Genomic DNA, 6,000 nt, shown 5'->3' with positions numbered 1-6,000 from the left:
TCTGTGTCAGATGAAGAATCGGAGGCATACATGGTAATTCCAGCGTGAAGGGCACACAGCTAGTTGTTGGCAGGCAGGGGTTGCAACTTAGTTGGGTTTGCCCGACTCCAGGGCTAGTAAGGTTGGTCGTCCTGGGCAGACTTTAGCTTGGTGTGACCCACCTTATGCACAGAGGGCAGCCTAGACCTAACGGAGCTGGCAGTGAGGCTAGAATCCCAGCCTTGTCTCCGGAGTTAGGGCGCCGGGGAGGACAGCTGTTGGCGGGCGGACCCCAACCGTTCCTACGCTGCTCTGCGTTTGTTGTGGCTGGAAGACGGAACTACATCTCCCAGGAAACAGTTCGTCCCGCTCCCCGCCCTCCCCGCCCCTCCCCGCCCCTCCCCGCCCCGGGCCCGGCTGCTATTTAAAGGCAGAATGGTCCGGCGGCGAGCAGAGAGCGGAGGTGGCGCGGACGAGGCGGTGTGGGCGCGGGGCGTCACACCCCGTAACTGGCAGCCGCCGCTCGGTGCTTCTCTCCTGAGTCTCTCTTGCCCGGCGGGCTCCCAGCCCCCGCCGCCCGGGCCCCGCGGACCTGCAAACCCCAGGCCCGGCGGATTTGCCCTTGGCGCTTTCCCGGGCTCGGCAGAGGGGTTCCCGGCTGGGATCTCTGGGGTCGCGCTGGCGATGAGCAGCGAAGAAAGGCGAGGCGCTGCTCTCCGAGCGCGAGGAGGCGGGGTGCGCTCGCCGGGGTCGCCGGGGCGCCGCTGGGGAACCCGGGCCAGCGAACCCAAGCGCGGTTTCCGCGGGTCCCAGGCGCAGAGGCCGGGGCTGCCGGCGCTTTGGCCTTGGATGGAAAGTTGGGAATGGGGTAGGGGCCTCCGGACCCCCTAACGTGGATTACTTGGTGCGTCTCGGCCGGGCTCGGATGACCCACAGCCTCGTCTCCATCCGTGGATTGATGCACATTCTACCTAACAGTCGAGTCCCTTACCTGTAGGTAAGTTGCCCCGCGATTCGGGGGAAGAGGGGGGAATTTCACCCCCTGCGTCGCTTTATGAAGGTCATGGGGTTCTGGGTTGAAATTTTTGTTCTTGTAATTGACATCTTTCCAGAGGTCATTTAAGCCATCCCTCTGCCTCCAAGCGGAGTCGATTCTCCCGGTGGCGGTGGTCATCGCCCATCCTGGGCGCTCTCGGTCATCTCCCTTTCCAACGCCTCCTGGCCGCTGGCTGCCCCGGGGGACAGAGCCCCAAGTTGGGGAGAGGTCCGCGTGCTGGGCGTATCCGCCCGACCCCCCATCGCACTTACCTTCTCACCTTGTCGCCCTGCAGGGCCCCTTACCTCGAGAGCTGAGCCGCCTCGGTGAGCTCCCGTCGTCTGCCCGCTGGCGACCCAGAACGCGATCGGGCCGCAGCGCTTGGAGCCCCTCTCGCCGGGGGGGGGGATGAATGTCCCTGGTCCCCGGTCCTGGTTGCTGGTGAGCGGCTTGACTGCAAGGACTGCGCCACCCATCAGGCGTCTTTCTGAACGGGTGGGAGGTAGCAGGCATTCGGTCCGGGGCGTACCCCCGCCCCCCGCCGTCAGTGCACATTGTTAATGGAAGCGGTTTCCCGGCCAGCGCGGGGAGGGGGCGTAGTCTTGAGTCCTGACCTGGAAGCACGCTGCTTCTGAACCCACAGCACCCCCCATCCTCGTCCTTTTGTGTGGGCGCTGTTTGCAGCGGCGCCGTGCCTGTCACTGAGTAGGTGCAGAGTAGATGTCTGTTGAATGAATGAGCGAATCCGCCTTGATGTGCAGATAAACCAGGGGCCTCCTTTTCCTGCTCCCCCTTTGGCACTTGTCCTCAACTCTTTCCCCCGAAGATGGTTTCCTGGGGGTGCTTTCCCAGATACGGGGTTCCCTCCCCTCCCTCCAGCTCCGTTGGCAGTCTGTCTGTGATGATCCATTTCCTGCCCAGGGGTCCCTCCTGCATAGAACACTTCTGGAAGCTGTCACGGGTCTCCCTTGGACTGTGTGCAGGGTGCCAGTGCCTCCCGTGAGCACCTGCTTGGGAAGAGGGGGAGAGCCAGGCACCACAGGAAGAAAAAAGGTGATGTGTGTTGGTACCGCCCCTCCCCCAGGAGCCTGTGCCCTGGCCACACCCAGGTCCGTGGAACTGCCCACGTTGGTGCAGTATGTACCCTGTGGCCCTTCCTCACCTTCTCTGGGAGAGGAACTGTTGAAATTGTCCCACTGATGGCCGGAAGCCCCGCCTCTGCACCCCGTCTGATTTTAAAGGTAATCCGTGCCCTTTCTCTGTCTTTTATAGAAAACTACAAAAAAGAGCAAAAAACAGGAAAGGAAACACCCAGTTCCCACACTAATGCAATTTGACGTATGTCCTCACTGCTGAAATCCTGCAAATATGTACAACTTTGTTTCCCGCTTTATTCCCCCTCACTTTTTTTTTTGTGAACATTTCCCCACATAATGACTGTATTCACTGCAGGCATTGAATCATAGTTTGCGTGACAATTCTCCCATTGTTGGACACCAAGGTATTTCCAAATTTTTACCCTTTGAATTCATGCATTGGTGAGTGTCTTTTGTACATTAGGATTTGCACATTCTGAATTATTTCCTTTGGAAAATTCCCAGAAGTCACTCTCTTTGCTCTAAGTCAGTCATGTCTAAAATCAGAGGAGTGGCCCTCTTGGTAGACATTTACGAGGTGGGCTTGGAGGAAGATTGCACCACTTAGCCAGCAGATAATCCCACAGCTGGGAGCCAGAATACAGTAGGAGCCCAGACAGTGCTTACTGAGTGAATGCGGTTTTTGTTTCGTTTTGTTTCTCCTGCAGCAAAGAGTCGATCAGCATATTGGTTATGAGAGTAACTTGAAATTTGCCTTCAGGACTAGGGTCGAAATTATATTAGCAATGCCAGAGACTGAGATTTACTAGGAAGCTGGATTTAAAATGCTCTCCTTTTAAAAATTATTATTAACTTTTGATTTTGATAGAAATCTAGATTTACAGGAAAGTTGCGCAAACAGTACACGGAGTTCCCTTATACCTGTCACCCAGCTACCCTATATGTTAACATCTTATAGATTCACAGTGAGATGATCAAAGTGGGGGATTAACATTGATAGAATAGTTTGAACTAATCTCCAGGCCTTATTCAAATTTTTCCAGTTGTCCCACTAATGTCCTTTTTCTGGTCCGGGATCCATTTCAGGATCCTGCATGGCAGAAAGTGCTGTCTTGTGAAAAAGTGAAAGTTGAGCGGGATTCAGCAGGCTGTCTTCTTTAAAGACCACTTAACTGAGGCATGATTGACATCCAGAAGGTTATACATGTTTCATGTCTGCAGCTCGTGAGTTTGGTGATAAGTATACGCTGTGAATCTGATACCACAGTCACCACGGTCTTTGTCGTAAGCATACCCATCACCTCCAAAAGTTTCCTCCCGCCCTCTTATTTATTATTTTACTATTTTTTGGCGACAAGAACACTTAATGGACGCTCTCCCCTCTTAGCAAATGTTTACGTGTACAAGATAGGATCCTTAACGATAGGCGCTGTGCTACAGGAGGGCGCTAAAGCTTATTCATCTGGGCAGACGATCTTTATTCTGGAGATGGTTCAGAACTGAGAAGTCCATCCCATCTCCTTTCCCAGGTTAACTCACCCCCTCCTCGCTGTTTATGGCCAGCAGCTGAGACCCTCCAGGGTGTAGAGGGGAGAGGACCCTTGACCATGAGTGGGAGAAGCATCTCCGTGTACCCTTCTCCTTCCTTCCATGGACCTCCCCTGGGAATGAGTCGTTTAGTAGAAATTGGGTTGTAGCCTGATCTGTCCCAGCGTGCCTTGGGGGTGTGTGTAGGTGGAGGATGACATCCGGGTGCGTGAGAGCCAGCTGTGAAGCCCCGAACCCGGCGGCGGCGAGTCCAGCGTGCGGCGAGTCCAGCGTGCCGCGCCTGTGATTCACGCCTCCTGACAGCAGGTGTGTCGGGCGCTAAGTGTGCAAACCCAGCAGAGGCAGCGTTTACTGGGAATCTGGGCAGATCTAAGGGAACGCGGGTTTCCGCTCATGCCTCAGTGTGGATTGAGGGTTTTGTCCAGCAATCTTGGGCTGGGGGTGGGGTCCCCCTCTTCTTCAGGGCTGAGGAGAGCCAGCCTGGAGGGGTATTTGGAAGCCACTCATGTGGATGGAGGCTGGCCCAGCGTCTCTGCATAAGAGAGCACTTGTGTGAAGTTGAGGAAACTCATGAAAGAGGCCCTTCTCCTGCCGCCTGCAACAGAGACCACAGTAGTCCAAACCTTCCAGCGACAATACACACGCAACCTCGGGCTGTCTTCTCCAGCTGGGGGTGGCTGCCCGCAGTTAGAGTGTAGGTGATGTTTGTTTGGGATGAGGAAGTTCTGAGGTTACTTAAATCTCAACCAACCAGACTTCTGTTGTCCAGATAGAGTTTCTCATTACTATTAGGGTCTGGTCGCCTAGACTTGATTTTTCTTATACTCCCAGCCTTCCTGTTATAGCTTGTAAACTGAAAGATATTCATCCTCTCTCTCTCTCTGTCTCTGTCTCTCTCCCTCCTTCCCTCTCTCCCCTGCCCTTTGTGCACTGGCACAGACGTTTTCTGTCACCAGCCAGCTCCAGTTAGGATCATAACAGGAAGTGTCGGTGGGAGAGGGCTTGGGGGATGTTGTGACTAAACAGTCCTGGAACAGCCCTCTGTCTGCACCTGCCTTGTCCCTCTCCTCAGTGACTCCTCACGGGTCCTCCCTGCCCAGCTGTTCCCAGATCAGCGTGGGCCCGGTTCAGCCAGCGTACTTGGAGCTGCTCCCCCCAGCCCCCTGGCCTGCACCCTGTGGTTTGCATAAAAACGAAGTGCTTGGAGAATTTGGTAAAAATCTGAGTATTCTTAGCAGCCATCCCCACCCTCCCCCCACCTTTAGAGGTTCTGTTTTGGTACATGTTGGGGGTAGCACTCAGAAATGGGTATTTTTAACAAGCACGCCAGGCCATTTTAATACAGGTGGGCACTGTAAGAAACAGGGAGTTGATTGACTTCTTGGCCAGCTAAAGCCAGAAATGAGCCTTTTCCCACTCAAGCGTACCCAGCTGCAAAGCTTCTCTGTCCTCCACCTCCTCCAGGAAGTCTTCCCAGCTTGCCTGCACCTGGTCTGGCCCCCACATCTACTTACTTGTTTTGTTGGCACAGGTTGTGACATAGAAGTCTTGAAATCTGGTGCCCTTTGTACTCAGTGAAGTCAGAAGTGGCTGTATTTGGGTGAACGATAAAGAACTGCCGTTCTGGGCTTAGGTATAAGATCTGCAGCGTGTCCTCTGGGGTTTGTGAGTTCCCTGGGAGCCTGGGCAGCTGTAAGAGGCAGCTCCCTGGGACATTTGTGTGCCCAGGCAGACCCTGCTACTTCTCGTTCTGGCCAGCATCGTCCTAGGCAATGTCCACTGTCATCGTGGAACTGGTTGGGGTCCTCCACGTCTAGTGAGCACCCCCTTCATCACAGGATGGATGCGCTCAGTTCATTTCACAAGAGGACAGGAACGGTCCTGGATGGATTTCCTCTCTTTGAGCTATGCCATTGGCAAAAGACAGTCTGTTCGAAACCACTCCGGCTCCCTTGCTTTACGGACTAGGTTTGTTCTTGGAAGAATATCTATACAAAAACCAATCTCGGTTGATCACATGATATGTGAAAGGCCTGGAGGAAATTTGTAAGCTACAGGAATGCTGAAGTGGCAAGTTTCTGTCAAAGAATTCTTTTGGTGATGTGAATCATCACCTCCTCCCGTATTTGGTGTGTTGGTACAGGTTTCTACACAGAAGTCTTGAAACCAGTTGCCTTCTGGGGGTGGTGAAAACAGAAGCAGCCGCATTCGGGCAGATGACAGAGGGACTGTGGTTCTGGGTCTCTGGAAATAAATCAGTCCCTCCCCTCGGGTCCGTGAGGCTCCCAGGTGTTTGGAAAATGCCTCTTATAGGGTCAGATTTTTATGGTTTTCAGACCC

At 54.1% G+C, this 6,000-nt stretch overlaps 1 long non-coding RNA gene across 5 annotated transcripts in view; it reads left to right on the top strand.

Annotated features, from left to right (window-relative positions):
• The first annotated feature begins 431 nt into the window (after nucleotides 1–431).
• Nucleotides 432–6,000, top strand: part of LOC115842781 (uncharacterized) — a 159,760-nt gene continuing 154,191 nt past the window's right edge. For all 5 annotated transcript variants that reach the window (XR_009560210.1, XR_009560208.1, XR_009560209.1 and 2 more), the window contains exon 1: nucleotides 432–976. This is a non-coding gene — a long non-coding RNA (uncharacterized lncRNA). The remainder of the gene's footprint in view (nucleotides 977–6,000) is intronic.

The sequence above is a fragment of the Globicephala melas genome, chromosome 20 (assembly GCF_963455315.2).
Source record: "Globicephala melas chromosome 20, mGloMel1.2, whole genome shotgun sequence".
Taxonomy (NCBI): Eukaryota; Metazoa; Chordata; class Mammalia; order Artiodactyla; family Delphinidae; genus Globicephala; species Globicephala melas.
Note: the sequence above shows the minus strand (reverse complement) of the source record. Positions and strands in the feature narration are given on the sequence as shown.